This window comes from Pyrgilauda ruficollis, unplaced genomic scaffold (genome assembly GCF_017590135.1).
Source record: "Pyrgilauda ruficollis isolate IOZ18807 unplaced genomic scaffold, ASM1759013v1 scaffold14, whole genome shotgun sequence".
NCBI classification, from domain to species: domain Eukaryota; kingdom Metazoa; phylum Chordata; class Aves; order Passeriformes; family Passeridae; genus Pyrgilauda; species Pyrgilauda ruficollis.
This window is the reverse complement of record NW_024512543.1, coordinates 4,898,577-4,918,632: the sequence shown is the minus strand read 5'-3', so window position 1 is coordinate 4,918,632 and position 20,056 is coordinate 4,898,577. Positions and strand designations below refer to the sequence as shown.

Sequence of the window (20,056 nt, the reverse complement as noted above, 5' to 3'; positions counted from 1 at the left end):
TTATTCAGCTGCTTTTGACAGGGATGGTTTGCACTTGCACATGTGCTCGGGTCTCACCAGAAAGCTTCTGGGCCTCCATCACCTCAGGGGGTATGAGGAGTCACTGTGGACAAACGGACTGGGGACAGCTTCTCTCTGGAGGATGAAACAGACCATTCTTTGGCAGGATAGCCTGGTGTTAGGGATTGTTGCCTTGTAATACCTGGTCTTTAAAGAAGTGAGAAGCCATGCCAGAAGGTAAATCTCCTGGAGGAATGTGTGCCCACAGCTGCTGGGGCAAAAACAGAGAGGATCCTAAGGGGAGACAAACGTGTGTACAAATACTGTGATGTGTCTTGTGTGAGGCATAACTGTACTGCTTTGTTCCATGGTCCTGGAAACCAGCCCCCAGCAGTCTTCTGCCAAAGTCAAATAGCAACTTTGGAGGCAATGTGTATTTTTTTACCTTGAAATTACTTGCTGTCTCACAACTTGTTATTTTACTTTGGTTAAAAAATAACTGGGTGGTTTCCACAAGCACAAACTAAAGCATGCAGCTTCAAATGGATACCAGGACCAACTCTGGCTGTGTAATTATGTTGCCTATATTTAATCTCTCAGAAGCGTTTGGCAGATGCTTTAAATCTCAGATATGCAATCAATATCTTCTTCTCTGAGGCTCAAGTACCATGTTCTTCCCCCACCTTGCCTGAAATACACAAAGTCAAGTCAATATACTTGGATGGTACAGGAGTGATCCCTGCTCAGTGTGTGTATATCTCTATCTATATACCGATGGAGACCTCGTAGAGGTGTGTGTGTGCGTGTTACATGCAAGACGTGCTCTGCCTTTATTTATTTTGGAAAGGGTTTGCCTTGGTTTCACCGTGCCTCGCTTTAAACGATCCGAAAATCCCCCCCGGATTCAGAGGAATAAATATGCATGGCTTGTAATTCTGTTGCAGCGCTCGCTCCCAGCTGATAGGTGACGTGGAGTTTGGAGGCTCGCAGATTGGCTTTTTGATTTGGCTTCTTGCTGCAGTTGTGCAAACCTAGCTGGCTCCCAGAAATCAGGCTCAGCGCTTTGCCGTGCACCGTAATGCTGGGAAACCTGCACCGAGCCCCGATGGTGTGAGCGCGGGAGCGGGGGAAGCCCAGCAGATTCAGTGGCAATCTGGGGTACAATCCATTTTCTCTTTCCCCCTCCCTCGACCCCCCATTCATCTCCGTCCTCCTCGCCCTCCTCCCTCTTCGCCAAATCTCCCTTCCCTCCCCAAACTCCACCGCACGGAGCTGAAGATCAAGGCTGGTGGATTTATCAACATTTTACCTCCACCCCCACCCCCTTTTCCAGATGCACCTCCCCGCTCTCCCTGACAGCTGCAAAAGGGAGCACAGGTTTTGTAGCGAGCGAGGCAACTTGGACTGACATGCAAAGGCGAACCCCCCCGTACCCGCACACACCGTCGGTGAATCACCGGGAGATGCGATGAGCTCCCTTTAGGAACCGGAAGGATTTGTGTTGGGGAGCCAGTGGAGCCCCCCCTCCCTATCCCCCAGCCCGACCCTCCAAAAAAAAAGTCAGGAAAGCCTCCAGAAAGGGTAAGTAAGGGGGTGCCACCCCCGCTCCGGGGGAGACGTGAGGCTGGCGGGCAGGTGTCCTGCTGCCAGTCGGGGCTCCATGCCTTGCACGCGAATGGCTGTGGAGCGGGGGGTGTCATGGGGTGGGGGAACCGAGAGCTCTTTGCAGGCTCATCTCCCGGGATAGCGGAGGGAATTAGCGTTGCCCAGGCGCTGGGAGCTCGCTTCATTCCCGCTGTCTTCCCGGCGCCGTGGCGGCTCCGTGCCCGTTTGTGTGTGTGTGTGAGGGGGTGCGTGTGTGTGTGCGCTGCGGAGGGAGGGCTTTGCCTACGGCGCGGAGCGGGCGCTGCGGGGTGGATGCGCGCCGGGGAGGGGGCGCCGGGCCGGGCCGGGCCGGGCGCTGCGGGGCCGGGGCCTGGCGGAGCGGGCGGGCTCCGGCGGGGCGTGCGCGGCAGGAGCTGCCCGGTCCCGCGGCACCGTGCGCGGCCGCCCCGGGATCCCTCCCGCCGCCGGGCGGGGGTGCCCCGGTTCGGCGGCGCGGCGCGGCCCGCAGGGATGCCGGGGAGCCCGGGGGGGGCTGGTTCTGCCCGGGGCTGCCAGGCGGAGGAAGCGGCTCTCATGCAGTGCTATAAATTTCCTTTTTTATAATTCCCCCCACCCCCTTTTAAATTTCCTTTTTATTTTTATTTTTTCCTTCCGCCGGGAGAGGCCGGGCCGGGCCATCCCCGGCCGTGGGGCGGGGGCGCCGGGGCCGCCGTCCTGGGCAGCTGTCGCGCTCCGTCCGCCGGGGCCGGCTTGTTTACCCCGGGTGTCAAATATAGCTGCTGCGCCAGGCGCTGCCCTAAATAGGGCACGGGGCCGCCGGCAGGCCCGCAGCCCCCCACGGCAGGAGGACGGGAACTCTACACACACACATGCACACGCATGAGAGCTGACCTAAATGTGGGCTGGTTTGACACTCTACCTGTCTCCCAGCCTTGCTTCAGAGCTTTGTTTTTTCACCTGTGTCTAAAGTATTGATCACCCCGAGTGAGAGATGAAACCATTGCAGTTGGTTTTGGGGTTTTATTGACTGTTGTTCTAAAACGTGGCCATTCACAAGCATGGCCGTTTCCCCCTCTGCCCCCTCCAATGGAGCTGTAGTTTAATGGTTGGGTTCCTGATTTTTTGGATTGTTCCTTGGCTTGTTCTGGGGATTTTTACCCTAAAAATCTGTTTCATATTTAGGGGGAAATGCTGGAGGGACAGTCAGGGTGAAAAGAGGTGCCTTACACACGTTTCCCCCCTCTTCATGCTTATATGTATGTTCCTTTAATTCCACCCATTTCTTTGTAAAGCAAAAGAGTGATTTTTTTGGAGCTGTTTTCTTTATTTCTAGAGATGGCAGGGTTGGAAGACTTAGGTAACAGTCGGTAGCACCTTCCCATTTTGGAGCACACATCTCGTGGTCCCTGGGAGACTGGTGGGAGGCCCAGGAGAGCAGAACTGGCTTTGGGGGACACAAGACACAGAGCGGGGAAACAGAGGCCTTGAAGGTGCTCTGTTTGTTTGGTGCAGCAGGGAGAGGCATCACTCCCCTGCGGCACCAGCATTTCTAGGGAGTCCCTAATCCTGCTCCATCCACTGCTGTTGGAAGCATTTGTTTACCCTGACCATGGTTTAGCTGAGAAAGTCACATTTGGTGCTCATGTTTGTGCTTCTGTGTTCAACTGGAACGAGACTTGCTTCCTGAATAGAAGTAGTGATGTTGGAAAAGAGCATGTCCACCTACTGCTGAGGGGGTGGGAGCAGCCCAGGAGCCCTCAGTTCTGCCATGAATGTGCAACATGAGGCAAACTGGCTACCCTGTGTTGTAAATAGAAGGGTGTAGTATCAACTAGTGTGGGGAAGGAGACGACTGATGGGTATAGAGAGCCTTAGACAAAAGGTGCAGTACAGCAGTCTGGTTTCTTTTCCTTAAAGCCAAATATGAGTCCTGCTCTAATAAGTGGGTAGTTTAAGCATTGCTCAAATGCCCAAGGTAGGACAGACTGTAGTAATCCCTCTGCTGAAGTCCTAATGTGAGGGCAGTAGGAGTGCCAGTAAGCTTCTGGATTTTTGTATACCTCCAGTGTGCTGCAAGGCATGTTTCAGGTCCTGGGTCTCATTTGTATCATGAATGGTATTTTTCTTCCTGCGTGGGGATTTGGTAAGGATGTGGTTACAATACCGAGTGGGTGACAGGGTGTGAGAGGGAAGGTAGCCATCCTAATACCCCTCTGCACTGCACTTGTTTTTGCAGAGATCCTGCTCTTGCTTTGCAAACTGCCACCTGACAGGATGGTACCTGGGATGGCAGATGCCATCACCAGGTGGGATAGTCCTTGCCCTGGGCAGTGTGGGAAGCAGTCTTCAGCACCCAGAACAGCAGAGCATATGTGGAGCAGTACCCAGCACAGCCAGGGTCACGTACCGTTCTGTGCTCCACAGGTTCTTGCTGGGCCAGTGTAGAGCAGGAGCTGCCCTGTCTGATCCAGTCAGACTGGAGCACACTGTCGTTGGAAGTCATGGGTAGTTGTTCTGCATGGCAATCCTAGGATGCTCAAGGCACTGCTCCTCAGCTTGGCTGGCTTGGAGGAGGGAAAGAGGTACCCATGGATGAATCCACCCTTCCTGCTTCCTCTGCTTTCCTCTGAAACTGGTGGGTTTGAAGTCAGAGGAGGCTGGTCTGAGTTTGGCAGATGCTATGGTGTTGCAGGTTGGACAGATAGAGAGATAGCAGCAGGCCAGCCTAGGCCCTTAGCAATGTTGTGCCTGATCCCTTATTTTTAAAGGGTCTTTCCTGTGGGAGGCATCCTCTATCCCCAAGGCAGGGCAAGGCCACAACAGCGTGTGTCAGCACTTTTATTAGAAACCAAGTGAAGATGTATGCCCTTTGCCAATATTTTCAAGTGAAGCACTATACAGATAAATGGTCTGTCTGTCAGGGTTTTGTTTGCTTGTTTTAAACAAACAGCATCAGTCTCCTCCCCTAAGCTTCCCCAATGACCAAGTGGCGTTGACAAATAGTTCCTTGTTCTTTGTTGCTGTCATGTTTCAGGTGCCTTTCATGTGCTTCACAGTTAAAAAAGATGGCTTTGATTGCTGGCCAATTTTTTTTTTATAAACCAGGCAGTAATTTCTAATTCTATATTTAAAAAAAAAAAAGTGAAGGAAATTAAATTACAATGACAAAAACATCTTCTTAATAGGGAAAAAAGTCTCTGAAGCCAGGAAATTGATAGTTGTGATGCTTCATCTACCATCACCCACTGTGTTGAGGTATTGTGGCATAGATTAATGCTATTGTTGATTTACTGTTTAGATAACAGTAACTCCTAAAGGCATCAGCCTGGTTGGGGGCCCATGTTTCCAAGCATCATACACATGTCTGGTAAATTACTGTCTTTGTCCTGAAGAATTTCATGCATTGAGAAATACATGAGATGATAAGCTGTTCTTGGGGAACCTTTAAAACACCTGTATTGCTGAGCTTGTTGTCCTGAATCTGCTGATTTCAGTGACATGGGGTTTGGGGCCGAAGGGGAGACCTCCTGGTCATGTCCCAGCTTACCTGCAGAATGAGATCCAGGAACCACCCCAAGTCTCCTGCTGCTTCAGTGGGCTTCTGGGCTGCTTGAGGACTAACACGGTATAGACTGTAGCTGGTTTCTCTGCTTCCCCTCTGCCTTAATGCTTTAAGCTGCAAGCTGTGCTTGAGGGCCATCATAGACGTGAGTGCACGAAGTTCACCATGATGGCCTCCCAGCCTCCCCAGGAGGCACTTCTGTCACAGGGTTTTGCAGGAATAACAAAGCATGAGGTGGCAGGGATGTGTCATGCCATTCTGAAGGCAGCACCACCATCCCATCTTGGTAGTGTCACCAAAAGACCCAGGTGTCATTGTTCCTGCAGTACAGCATCATAAAGTAATTAGTTTGCCCCATAGGACACATTTATAAATAGGTGATTATCATGCCCCCATGCTCCTTCAACTCTCAATTTTCTGGTAATTCTGTCTTTAAATCTGCTTGCTGAAGCCTTTGATCACACAGCCGAGCTGTCATTGATGTCTCTGACAGTTGACATCATGGGAGAGAAGGGAGCTTAGGGCTCTTAACATTTCTTTTATGACAGCTTGTTTTCTAATGAAACACTCCAATGAGGATTTTCCATCATAATAAAACAGGGAGCTCTTCCAGAGCACTCAGATTTAGGGAGAAGCTTCTGTTTCCATTCACTAGCAGATTATTTCAAGGCTACAAAACTGAGCTTGCTCTGTTTGCTGCCTTCCTTGTACTCTGCTGTCTTTTTACCTAAGCCTCCTAACTCAGGACAGGAGCAGAGACAGCCAGGTCAAGAGCAATCAGAAATACTAAATATCCTATGCTGCTGGGCATGTTTTGCAACCAGTGAGGTGCCAAAGAGTTTTAGGAACTACAGATGAGACTGCATTGCCATTGCTTTCATCTCCCCTCTCCTAGGCTGGTACTTGGAGGCTGTCTCAAAGCAAACAGCAGCATCGCAGAATAGAGTTTTAATCAAAAGAAGTGTAGTGATGCAGGGATGTACCTGTGCGAGGGCACTTAGATCTGACTGCTGAGGTTGTGTTGAAGGTGACATGTCCAGGAGTGAACGTGGTACTCCAGTGTTAACAACAGAAGGTGCCCTGCCAGTGCACTCATATGCTGCATGCTGGTGAAAGCTGGTTTCCATCCAGGAGCAGGGGCAGAAGCAGGGAGGGTTAGAGCATGTCTGCACCTCGCTCTGCAGCCAGGCTGCAGCTCACTCTGGATGTGTTCTAGCTCATCTCGATGTGAGTAGTGAGTATGTCAGAGTCCAGGCAGGCTGTGAATTCCCCTACTGCCCCAGAGCCACAGCTCCCCACACACAAATTAGCGAAGGCAGCACTGCCTCTGCCATGCACAGGTGAAGGTACTTGGAGTAATGCTTCAGGTCTGAAGAACCTGTCCTTTGCTCTCCATAATGTTTACTGTCAGGAAAATTTGTCTTGGGTGATTAAGACGTGGATGTCCTGGTTTACCAACTTGAGGGAGGCTTTCCTTGTTGGGAAGCAGTATCTTGATGTTGAGCTTCAAGTTGACCTTAATAAGCACCTTTATCCTCTTCTCTGGTTTTGGTTGGGATTAGGCAGTGACTCTTGAACACACATGTTAGTTGGGAAAAATGGGGACAGAGATAAGTCTCTGCCCTTGCGTTGCAGGACGAGGCTGTTCCATGGTCCAGGAGGCGTTACAGGATTCACTGCTGCAAGAGGCAAACCTGCCTCTGCCCACACAGCTATTGCACTTGCCACGCTTGTCATCTGGGCCTTGTTCTTTACAGCTTTCCCACCCTGGCTGCGTGTTTCTGCTCCTGTCCCACCCCTGCAGGATACTGGCACAGTGGCATGTGTGCCCAAGTGGTAGGTTCTGCTTGCTTTTCTGCCAGACAGATTCCTGGTCCTTATTCATGCCCTAGCCATGCAAACAGTTATACCAGTAGAAAGGAAAGAGCTAGAGCAGAGTGGTAACAAATGACCAGAGGTGGAAAATGTTCAGGCTGGCTTAAGAATTCCTGCTTCCACCTGTGAAGCTTCTGCCTGAATTGCCTGCAGCAGTTAAGGCTTGGAGTTGGTTCAGCCTTGAAGTCCGTGCTTGATGAGACGGATAGTACTGAATGCAAATTAGTTGCAAAGAATCTAAGAGTGGTGGGGTCTGCAAAGCACTTCTTAAGCTATTAAGAGGCACAAAAAGCAGGAAAAAAATATAAAATAATTTTTAATATAAAATCTTCCCAAGAACATGCACAGGGTTGAGCCTGATTAAAAAAAATAATCAGAGAGTCCAGGCCAAGCTATTTCTCAGATGCAACATGCCAAATGGACTCAGGCTTTTCAAGAAGAGAATAAAATGAGAACTTCCCCTCTGCTCTCAATTCTTTCAAGCCCCTTGAAAGCTTCACACTAGCACTCAGCACTTCATCAACAGCCATCTCTCCGTGTTGAAGCCTCCAGACTGCATTCCCTGGCAGTGCAAGTGGGAGCAGTGCCAACTGTTTTATTAGGTTTGCACCCATGAAACCCACTAGCAAGGCAGGACCTGACTCCTTGTCCCCGTGGGACCGTGGCAGGGTCAGTTTGGGGTGCTGCCATGCACTCACTGTGGGTGCTGAGCATGCACTCTCTCACCTGGCCAGTATGAGAGTCCTGGGGAGGCTGCTGGCCTCGGTGCCAACTGGGGCCCCCTGTGAGGACCCAGGGGCCAGAGTGAGGTGAAGCTCTCAGAGTTGCTGTCTTCAAGGTGTGAGGCAAGGTGGGTCTCTGTGTACTTTTCCTTTGTGAAGGATTCTGATGAGGGATAATGACTTGCTGCTGCTTTTGCTTTGGCAGCCCCTAGACAAGAATGTGCCTTTCAAAGCTTGTGTCATAGGAGGCAAGCAGAGGGAATGCTGCTGGAGTTAGCCATGATCGGGTATTCTCCTGTATGAGAATTTTTGAGATGGGTGGACTAGACATTGGCCTCACACCAATTACCACTCTGACTTTTTAAGCCTCATTTTTTCCTTTTATTTTAACCTTCCAGAGTAGTTTCAGGTTCACTTCTTTTAGTAAATGTTTCCTCTTCTCTTAACTTAAATAATCCATCTCCCCAAAGCTGACCTGACAGATGTTTCCCCTGCAGTGACCCTGCGCACACAGCACACTTCATGAAACCCTGGCTTCCATGGGGAAATGCAGCACCAGCAGTGACCCTGTTGGTGTCCCAGCTAAAAATAAAGCCTGTCCCTCCTGGCAGTGTTGGGGTTTGCTTTTAAGTAGGTAGGCAGTTTTACCCATTGGCTGCAATGTGCCTTGTGCCAGGCAGAAGGCACAGCTTAACCTTCAGAGCATGATGGAGCTGCCTTCCCTCTGGGGAATCACACCAGGAGACTGAAGGTGAGAAGATGCTCCGCTGCACTTGGTGCACCTACGTCACACCCAAAAATCTGCTGGCTTGCCTGCTGCCTGTCTAAATCCATCTCTGCTGTTTGTGCATGCTAGTGAGTCACAAACACCCCTCCTTCCCCCAGCTGTGGCCTTTTCCTGCCTCTGCTTTTCCTTCTTAAATGTATAGATTTCTTCATGATTCTCAGTAACTGCCCCAACTCCTGACTTTCCTCAAAAACTCCATGCCTTCTAGCTTCCCAGCATCGAGCTTCTTTTGGCTTGGTTGACCACCTCTATTCCTCAGACCAAAGTTAATTTCCTAGCGAAGGCTGAGGGGAGGGGACATGGGAGTTATGTTGGGTTGTGCAGTATTCCAGAAACCTTATCTAATTATTGTTGAAAAGAGAACATGAAGAGGTGGTCTGGTCATAATTTGCAAGTATATGTATGGGAGCCAGCAGCTACTATGTATGGTGGGTTTGGTGCAATCAACCAAGATGAAGGGGTGGTGGTCTTGGTAGCTGGGTTTGGGAAAGACCACAAGGGTGCTGTGGGAAGAGGGGTCAGGAGGATGATCCAGAAGTGTTTCTATGTCTGCAGAATGGAGGGTTGTTTTGATACAGGTTTTAAATTCATTGAGTACCCATTTTATTCATTTGTCTGCTCATTGAACTCCCACTGCAAAATGGATTAGTTTCAAGGCTTTGTTTGTCTTGATAAGTGACCATCATTTTGTCAAAGATGTTTTGTGCTTGTTCTTTTACCTGCTTGTGTCACTGACCTGAATGCAACACTAATGGTGGCTCTGCCTGAGATAACACTCTTCCTATCCATTGCTCCTCACTTGCTGGTGTTGGGGGACTGTTGCTTCTGATTTGGCAAAGCATCTGCCTGTGACTTGTGACAGGTTTCCCAGATGACAGGAGTTGCTGTCATCAGCGTCAGGATGAGCTGGGTTCAGAGCACCACCACAGAAACATGGCTGGGCATGAGAAGCTTTCTGGGCTGAGGCAGGAGGGGTAGGGAGTGAGTGTTGAGTAAGGGTGTGAAAACAGGCTGTTTATTCCTGCCTCAGCTGTTGCTCAAGTCAGTCCTTCACTGAAACTCACAGCAAGAGTGGGACCCTGCAATTTTCTTGCTGTAGCAGGGTCTTAGGAGAGATTTGGACTTGAAAGCAAGTTAAATGCATCTCAGTTTGAATTTTCTCTTTGCAGAAAAGGATGAAAAAATAATTTTTGCTGTCCCTGAAGGGGACTCAAACTCTTGAGTGAAACTGATGGAGATATGGGACTACTAGGATCCATAACGGAGGCCGTACCCCTCAGTGGCAGGATAGAAGCTGTCCTTTCTTTTTGCCCTGGTGGCTTAAATAGATTGTACAGTGAGTGCTGCATGTGAGTATATTATCCAAGCACATGCATTAAGCCAGTGACTCCTGTCATTTTACCTCCAGGATGAGGCACTTCACATGCTGATCCAAGGTGACAGTGGGCACATGGTGGAGGGGAGAGACTCCAAGCCTTGTGTGCTGCAGTCTGGGATTGTGGGGAGAAGGAGAATATTCTCTTTCTCTTGTTGGTTTCAGTGCATTTGGCTGAAGTGGTCATCTCCCATGACTCAGCTGCTGCTCCTGTTGGCAGGACTAGTTGTGGCAGATTTGGGGCCAGCATGGAGTATTGGGAGGAGGGAGGAAACAGGGCAGGATGGGCAGGAATATAGTTGTATGGAGGAAGTTGGAAGATGCCCCCCAGCTGCTGTGTGTGACACGGGTTGTGAAGAAGAAATAGATTAAGTTTTCCTTTTGAAGGTTTCTGTTGTAGGAAATGTTGCCAAAATTCCTAAGGCATCTCTTTCAATAGAGTAAGCTGGCTCTGCTGACTTGGGCTCACTGGACCTATGCTGATTTACACCAGAGAAAATCTGGTCCTAAGTACTCTGTCTCTCTTCTTTCTTTCCAGCCCTCTGCTGATGGTATGCAAATTGACTAGGCTGGAAAGATAGTTCTAGTTTTTAAGATGACTTTGTGTAAAAACAGGCTTTTGGAGGGGAGGGTCAAGGGGAGGAAACTGGTGAAAGAAAGTGCTCTGAATACCAGGATATTTCTTCGGTTTGGAGATAAACGGCAGTATGATTATGATATGTTGGTAGAAAAGTCTTCTGATACATGATGTCCTGCGTCCAGTTTTCAAATGTTCTGCACTGGTATCTAAGTTAAGACTTGCTGACTGCTGGGAAATGGGAGAGTATCATTGCAGGCATGTTGGAAATCACAGGGGAGAAGTCTCATTCTTTTCAGACAAAGTGCTTTATTGCATGCACTGCCCCCAAGCTGGCAAACGCATAAAGATAATCTTGATTTTTTTTGAATCTTCTTAATGGACCGAGCCATGTATTCACCTGGCTTAGCCCTATGACATTTGGGTATGGAATCTGCTTGACACTCTTGGTAGGAATCAAGAAATAACCTCTTGTCTCTCTTTGGAGAAAATTGCAGTAGTCTCTTATAGTCATCTGTTTGGTTTTCTGCAGGAATTTTAAATCATGTTTAGGTGTCCATTGGAAAATTTGCGATTTCAGTGGGTTCCATGTGTCCAAGTGGGTTAAAAGGAGCTGCTCCGTTAAGCTTCTAATCACCCTTTGATATGTGGTCCTTTGCAACTCCTTTGGGGGAATATCTGAGGCACACTGAGACCATGGATGAGGCAGAGGAGGAAGGTAGTGAGGCTGCAATGGTGAGAAAGAAGGATGTGGGTATTGAGGGTGTCTAGCTCCAGACAATATTTCAGATTACCTGCCCTTGGCAGGACAGAGCGGGGCAGCCAGCCAGCGAGGGCAGACCTGCAGTTGGAACACAAACTGAAAGGAAAAAGGTGAATCAACCTGTCTGGTAATTCTGTAGTGAAGAACAAATTTCTGCCTATCTTTGCTGTAGAGATCAGAGTGGCATATGGCTTTATACAGCCCACAGGGAAAGCCATCAGGGGGTGGGGAGGGAAGAAATGGAGGTGGGGCAGCAGATAGCCTGGAGACTGCTGCCACTTACTGTAATTGCCGTAGCGGCTCAGCTTGCACTGTTTGTTGTCCATGTCATCTCTGCAATTACCATATGGTAAATATGACTTGAGTCTCTAGCAAATAACAGAGCTAGTATTAAAAGAGAATCTGTAAACAGCTAGTGCAGAAATGAACAAAGAGCAATAAACAGCCTGGACTTATGAAGAATGAATTAATCATCGTGGATGCAAGGGCTTATTTTTTTTAAAGCAGTTGCAGAATTAGCAGCTGAAAAAACACCAAAGGATTAAGATATCTAAATTGTCAATAAGAGAGACATGGGGATATATGGCAGTAATGGGTGAGGGTGCTGTGTGGAATCTTATTTGATAACTGTATTCAAATTGGGTGAATTTACAAGTTTTGGCACCTTCCAAGTGAAGTGGGAGGTATTTTGAGGATAACCCATAGCTCACTGCATTTTTCATGCCTCCTGCTGTGCTCAGATCTGCAGAAGCAGTGGGCGTGTTACAGTGTATTTCCCACATCTCAGCTGGATACCTTGACTTTTTGGTTGAAACTCTGGAAATCTCCGCTTTCATTCCGCACATGGCAGTCAGCACTGTGCTCCTTGTGCCTGCCCCACTGTGCTGGGGGTGCACAACAAACAGGTGGAGAGATCTTAAAAAGTGAGCAACACTGAGTTTCTGTGGATCAGTCTTGATTTAACCTTTGTACAGTCCAGTGTCTCGTGAAAACCTGCTGTACAGCAGAGCTGAGAGGCAAGTGTTCACTGCTCAAGCTTGTCTTCCTGCTCCAAAGAGGGCAGATCTGCTGTTGGTTTTGGTGGGAACAGGCACTGAGCTATGGCTCTCCCAGATACCCGTCTGCTTCTGACTGCCTCGAAGATGGAGAATCAAGAGGAGATGAAGATAAATGATTAAAGGGCAGCCTGGGCTAATTTATAAAGATTAAAATAAATTTGTGTGCTTTGGCCAAAGAAAAGCTGTGGAGGAGAAGAGCTATTTACAAGTATCTGAAGCATGTAAATCTCAGACAGGGAGGAGAATGGTTGAGAGTGCTCCAAGGACATGATAATGAGAACTAGCAGAATAAATTTTCTTAATTTCATCCTTAATATAAGGAAGATGGCTAAAGCCTCCAAGATAAATTACATCATGGCGGAGTCTCTATGGGAAGTTGTGGAAATACCATCACTTGGACAATTTAAAACTCAGCTGGACAAAGTACTAGGAAATAATGGTCACAAGGGGAAGAAGGCAGTGGAAGTCCCTGAGGCATGGACCAGGCAGGTCTTCTGTCTCTGGTCTAGCTAATTCTGAAAAAAATGAAATCTGTGCTAATTAGGCTGAGGGTTTTTCTAATATGACAAACAAGAACCACTTGTTTTTGCTGCAGTAGTAAAGATGCTTTCTGAAGTGTAACCTTCTTCTCCTCTCCTCTCCTGGTTTTTTGCCCAGTCTCCCACTTCACCATTTGCTGCTTCTCCCTCCATTCACTTTTTTAATATTTTTTTTCTTGCTGAGCCAGGAATAGGCCCTTCTGAACAGACTTGCGGAGGGATTGTAATTTCTCTTTTGCGTGATGTGGCATTTTTGGTAAAAACTTTTTTTTGGCTGCATATAGATCAAAAAAGTAATAAATTTTGTTTTTATTTTTCCTTGAAGGAGAAGTTAAGAAATAAACAGGCTGTTCCAGAGGATGGGAACAGTGAGTGCGCCAGCTCCTGGGATTAGCACTCAGCATGGCTTGCTGGTAGCTGTCCCAAGAGCCTGCGAGCCAGGTAGGAAAGGGCTCCCTACCTGCCTGCTTGTTGCACCACATCCAGCACATCACAAAGTTTTTATTTGCCTCAAATAGGTGTTTTCTGTCAGAAAACTCGTGTTTTTCTTAATGAAGTCTGGATCTAAAGATGAGGTATGACTACAGCACCTCTTCTCTCCTTATGTACCATTTAGCCTGCCTCTGTGTGCAAATAACTGTGGGCTCTGCAGCGCTAGTGCACTGTTGACAACAAATCCCAGAGTCTTTAATTGTAACAGTTGCAGATCTGTCACCAGAATGCTAAAGAAATGTCAGAGTTGCTGCTGTCATCTGTAGGATGCTGTGAGTCACTAGGTGATAAGTTGCACTCTGATGGTGGCACCTGAACCAGCAGTATAATGTCTATGAAGCAGGAGCAGTAAATAACACACCCTGTGTGCTGCCACGGGCAGTACATAAAATATCTTTCACTGACAAGAAGTTTTCCTCACACTGCTGAAATGTTTTTCCCTTTCCCCTACTGTTCCCCAAATGGTCTTCACTACTCTTTATAAACCAGCCAGACAGTGTGATGGAAACCAGTGCCTTGAAGGCTGCAGCAGAGGAGCCAGTGCCTGGTGCAAGCCCATGTGTTGTCCGTGCTCCACGTTGTCTCCTTAAGCTGCAGTCCATGGAAAAGGCAGGGGAACCACTGAGTGGGTGGCCACTCCTTTATTTCCCTCAGCCTCCTAAACCTAAAAGGGAAGATTTTCAGCCCAGTCTTCACTGGGCCTTTCACATCATGAGCATAAGAGTCTGGAGAATGTGGCTGAACCTTCCCTCTCATTTTGGGGTTATTCAGTCACTAGGAAGAATGGGGAGTTCACCTGTAATGGGATAAAAGCACCTCAAGGCTTTAACTGTGTTTAGAAACTCATCTAAATGTGTTGAAAAAACTGATCCTTGAAGGTCTGCCTCTAAATGTGCAATGGAGGCTTCCCAGTGACTTCTGAAAGGCCACAACAGTGACTTTTTGCCAAATGCACGTGTGGTTGTCACCGAGGAACTGCAGTGAGCTCCAGGTGCAGTTTGTACACAAGATGAGTTTGCTCTGCGTCCCTGTGCACTAGCAGCTGGATGTGATGGTCACAAGCAGGCCATGGACAAGAAGCTGTGCTTCTTGGTCTCCTGCTGAGCGGGCGACTGGGCACAGGCTGACCAGAAAGGTTGTGTTTGAATATCCTCAAATATATTTTTAATATTTTTGAATGTATTCACAAGCCAGCTGCAAGTAGTCCTGGGCAGCTGGCTCTAGGTGGCCCCATTTGAGCCAGGGAGTTGAAGTAGATGGCCTCCGGAGATCCCTGCTACCTCCTGTGTGAACTGCCTGCTTGAAAGTCCTGGAAAAACAGCAGTGAGATTGTGTAATATTCATGAAAAGAAAAAACCCTCATCTGTATCTGAGCAGATAATGCTGCCTTTTAAGCAGGAGCATGCCCACTACTAATCTGTATGTCAGCCTAAATACTAGGTTTTGGGGTTTGAATGTAAAAGAAGCTGTGGTTCGGGGGGGAAAAAGAGCAACTCTTGCTGCGTCTCAGGCTGAGGAATCTCAGACATGGATGTGTACGGGGAGCAGAAGAGGGAACACACCGTGGCTCTGAAGGAGGCTGTGCTACCACATGCCATAAATAAGGATGGCTCTTAAAGTATGGCTGTGGCTGCCCACTGGAGGCTTTCTGCAGTGTCTGTCACCTCCTGTGCATGAGGCATAGGAGGTGCTCTGTACTCTGTCTGTGTACAGAGCTGTGTTGCAGCTCCGCTATCCATATATCTGTCTATCCTAGACAGATGTTTTTCAGGTCAGGTGAGAGCAAGGAAATAAAATGCCTGGCCAGTCAAGTGCAGTCAGTGGGGTATTGGAAAGGGATAATTTAAGTACAGGCATCTTTATGGGTAAGATATTTATGCCCCTGCTTTTCCAGGAGCATCATGGATACTAAAATACAGAAAAAACAGTGTGGACTGATTCCCCAGGGCAAGTTGAGTGTTTGGAGGTTGCTCCTAACTGTACACAGACTTGTGCTTTGCTTGGGCTAGCCCCTGGGATCACCAAATGTAATGGGATCTCATCACTGCAGCATTTCTATAAGGAATTAGTAGGCTTGAGTTGTTATGTCAATTAACACCCATTTACCATGCTAGAATGGTGGGTATTGCTCAAATTAGTAGAGACACTAGCTTGTAATTATTAAACTTGCTAAGAGAGCTGGTAGCTTTTTTAATGTAGCTTTTTTTTTGCACCATCTTGAGCAAAAAGAAAAGCTGCTTTTGACATATACCAAGGGGATTAATCCATAGGCAGCTAATTCTGGGTTTTGGCATGTTTACTGTGAAGTGCAAAGCAACAAGCACCTACAGCTCTCTGCCATAACTTTTCCATCGAACTGAACTGTGGGGATCTGTCATGGTCTAGACATGAGTTATGGTGCTGTTTCCCTCATAAAACCTAGCTGGTGCAGTAGTACAGAGGTAAACTACCTATTTGCTGTGTCATAATCTGTGTAAAGTCAGCTTGGGCTCCTTGGTTGTGCTCTTTTCAGATAGGCAGGCATGTGCCATTCATCTGACAGTTTAAGGCCTGGTCTGTGTTGGAAATTGGTACTTGTCAGACAAAATGGATCTGATTAGACTGCTGTGGCTTTTGCTTGCGGGTAAATCTTAACTTGCATTCTGGATACTATTCTTGTAGTGATGAGCAAAGGGCTCAATAGCATTGCAATGGAGAAAATTGAAAAATAGGCTTTGTTTTATATTAAATATTTTGCTGTGCTTTTATTTTGTGGGAGGGAGGACTGTGCATTAGGTATAATACCTCCTCTGCAAAAACTCAGTTATTTGTGTTCTTTGCAGAAAGGCTATAATTTCAATTTTAGCTCATGGTTATGAAAAACCCTGTATGTTCAATCAAAAAGCTTTTATGTGCTTTGGAACAGAGGAATGTGAAGTCATATTATTAAGCTGAGCCTTTTTTCTGTCTCCCCCAGCTTTGGAGCGGGGCTGTGAGATGATGCTGATAGCAGTGCCGTATCTGCTCTGTGCTGGGACAGATGCTCGCCAAGTGCACCTTGAGCTGTCTCTGCCTGGCCCCAGTGCAGCACCCACGCCTGAGTGGGGCTCACCCCGTGCTGAGATCTAATCAGCTGCCTTTCCTGGCTGATCTCAAGTCTGGGAGAGAGGATGTATGGCCACAGATGTACTCCCATGTCTCATTTATTTGGGAGGTGGGAGGAAGAGGGGAAGGAGATGCAGGTGCCAGAAGACTTAATCTTATTTCCAGGTCAAATCCAAAGACTTTTTTGATGGTTTAAGGGGCATTTTGCCTAAGTAAGAAATTAGTAGGGACTTAGGAGGTTGTCTTTGGTTTTGTATTTAATGAGCAATGATATTAGGAGCTATTATCAGCCAGCACTGTGTTATGTTGCCTCTTGATTTAATTTGTTGTAAATTCTTCCTTTTGAAAATATCCTTACCTTTAGATTCATGTGAGAAGCTGTATACAAAAAGCTAAATTATAAGGGATCAGTAGAGCCTTGCCAGCTTTATGCCAAATACAAATCCACAGGAGACAAACCATCAGTCTTCTGAAACTCAGCTATTATAAAATATGGAATTGTCTCATAGAACCATCAAGTGGTTTGGGTTGGAAGATACCTTAATTGTGAAAAGCATGGTCCATACTACTCTCTGGACTGTCTTCAGAAGGATTTCAAGACTCATATTTTTTTTATGGATTCTATTTATGCATTTATAGATGATGTGGCCATTGTCAACTCTTGTAGAAGGAATTCCTTCAGCTAAAATAACTATTATACGTCTTCCAAGAGCCTTGCTGTTGAATGCTTGCTCATCCTGGTGCAGTGATGCTCACAGTACTTTGTCTCTCTTTTGCATGGATTGATTGCTTTGAACTTACCCCACCATACAGGGCACTTTCTGGTCCCTTCACTGCCAATGCCCTCATGTGCGTGTATTCAGTTTGGAAGCAGTAGCAGGGCAGAGACTGCTGTTGTTGCAGCCTCCTGCTGTTTGCATCCTGTAGGGCCAGGGCAGTGACAGTGCTGGAATGATGCCTCTCTGTGCCAGATGTGGAAGTCTTTTGTCACACTGGTGTCAGAGGGGTGACACCATGATGCCTTCTGAGTGCCTAGGAGTGACTCAGGATTGTGCTGCAAGCCCACTTGGAGGCCTGGTGCTCAGGGCAAGTCTCATGCTAAAGGATGGCTCCTGTCATAGTCAGCCCTGCTGAGATGAATGCCGCTGCTTAGAGGAGGAGCGGGGGCGTGTCTACTGCACTCTGGGCAGGCCAGGAATTCCCTCCACTGGTTTTTGGACTGAGCTTAGTAGCTATATCTTATGGAGAACTTGCACCTTGTGTAAGCAACCTTGTTGACCTGGTGCTAGAGAGTGACTAGAAGAGTTAACTCTTCTGTCCTCTGTCACCTGAGTGTCAAACCATTACCTCAATGTTTTCTTAAGACCAGTTTTAAAATTTAATGCTTTTTTTCTGTTATAGAGCATTTTTGCAGAAATTCTCAATAGGGGGATGACCATAAGAACGCTTCACTGTATTTTTTAGTTTGGTTAGGTTACTGTTTTTCATGTTAATGAACATATATTAAGATCTCATTAGACAGCATGGCTGTGAGCAAAGGTTCCTGTTGATCCCACTGGGAAGTTTTATCTGTGGCAAAGAATTGCAGGACTGGGTTATTATCATTTCATTTTAGAAAAATGATTGTGACCTCTACTTGATGTCAAAGCAAATGAAAATCAGTGATGAAAAATGTTCCCAAACTCTGAGATTTTAGTCTGCACCACATAGCCTGAGTTTGGAGATCTTAACCATAAACAGAGGCTAGTCTGGCGGAGATTGTCTTTGAGATAACGTACTATTAGTTTGATAAATAATAGTAAAATTACCCTCTGCTTAAAATCAAATTAAAAATTTAAGCAAAACTGGCAAGGTCCTGGAGTGTGTCAAGGAATGCCTAGCAATAGAAACCATCATGGCATTACAGAAGGTAGACAGTGTTAATTACAGAAGTTGTTTGTCCCACAGAGAAGGAGGTTGGTGGTAGCAGTGATTTATTTCAGAGGGCATTTAGTCATTGCACTATTCCTAGACAAGGCTCTGAATTTAAGTGATACTTAGACTCCTAAATAATTTTTGAAACCAAATTTAGATGGTTGAGTCATGTATATGTTTTTCAAAGGTCTCCTGTCTTTCTGTCAGCCATTTCTACATGGCTGATCTTGCAAGACACAGCACCTACTGGATGTGGTACAGTTAAGTAGGAGCTGGGAGCTGAAAGTGTCAAGAGGTTGGTGGATACCTGCCAGCAGCTGCAGTATGGAAAAGGATGATCTGATGTGCCTGGGGTGTTTCTGGAGCTGCTGTGCTCATGCAGCTGGTCTGCGTGTGCACCTTGCGTCAGGGGCACCTGGAATGTGCCGTCTTTGCTGTCGTGTGCACACATCCACCTTGCAGCCAGAGATCTTGGGCTTGCTCATAGTCACTGGCCTGCACATGTTCACTGGCCCTTTCTCAGGGGTTTCCCAACACTCTGCAGCCCAAAATTTAGGCAAATACTGTGCAGAGAGGGAAGGAGGAGAAAATGGGAGCATCAAACTAAATCTGAGTTATATTTGCTGGGCAATTCAGTCCTCGCTATGACCATGAGCTGTGCAGGCAGTGGGGTGTTTTAGTGAGGTTTCAAGGCGAGGGCTGGGGATGGGGCTGTCTAGCAGTCCTCACTGGGGCTGAGGTCCCTCTCATCCATGGGAGCTTGATCAGGCACCAGGGTTGTGGGATACAGTCGGCATTAGATTGGGAAGGTATGTAGGCGAACATGGGAGAATTTCAGTCTTCTGAATTAGTCCACACAGCATGAAGAAGTATATTGTTTTTTAATATCAAGGATGTCAGATATGGATTTGTGATCCTGATACTGCATAATCAATTCTCTTCCCTCTGCTGTGCTTTGTCAGGAACAGTTTTGTTCATTTGCAGTCTGTGTTCACGCTTTCCCTCCTGTTTTGCCGTCTTTATAGATTTTTATCTGAAAGTTGAAAATGTTTTTTGTTGATATTGGGAAGATTGCACCCGCTTTTGGAAATAGGCAAGCAACACAATATGATGATAAAATAGCCATTTGAGATGCATTTATTACTGCTGATAACACAATAATGTTGTCTGGAATATTTACAGTTCAGAGAGGAGGGTGGATCTCCTCAAGTGTTCAGGAGCTAGTTAATCTCTTTGAACTGCTGTCATCTGAAGTTCAGGCATCTTGCTCTAAACTGCCTGACTGGGCACCCTCATGAGACAGCAGAGAGAGGTGTGAAGGGACGTAATCCCTTCTGGAGATGTAGGTCTTAAATACATTTTTTGTGTCAGCATGGCGTGGGATAGGAAGGACGGGAAGGATTGCTCCCTGGAAATGAGTGTCTCTTTCCTCTGACTACAAAGGGAGCCTGAGAGACTTGGTTTGACTTGCTGCCCAAGATCTGGGTAGTTACAGTAGGGGAAATGAATCCCAGGCCCACTCATTTGGCAGTACAAACCTCAATGAAAGTTAGTGGGAGTTAAGGCTTTTGAACCTTCCAAGTGCTGTAGATAATGCCACTATTAAGGTTGATGTTTCCTGTGAGATACTTGCCTGTGTCTGGACTCACAAATGCGATTTGTCAGTTAAGCCTGAGATCAAATTCTTCCAGAGGCCTGTTATG

At 47.1% G+C, this 20,056-nt stretch overlaps 1 protein-coding gene across 6 annotated transcripts in view; it reads left to right on the top strand.

Moving 5' to 3' along the window:
- The first annotated feature begins 1,043 nt into the window (after nucleotides 1–1,043).
- Nucleotides 1,044–20,056, top strand: part of SLC8A3 (solute carrier family 8 member A3) — a 115,776-nt gene continuing 96,763 nt past the window's right edge. For 4 of the 6 annotated variants that reach the window (XM_041460066.1, XM_041460065.1, XM_041460063.1 and 1 more), the window contains exon 1: nucleotides 1,066–1,581. The gene's annotated coding sequence lies outside the window, so the exon portion shown is untranslated. Of the gene's footprint in view, nucleotides 1,582–20,056 lie in introns of all 6 variants that reach the window. The other 2 variants (XM_041460062.1, XM_041460061.1) reach the window with 2 other exon arrangements.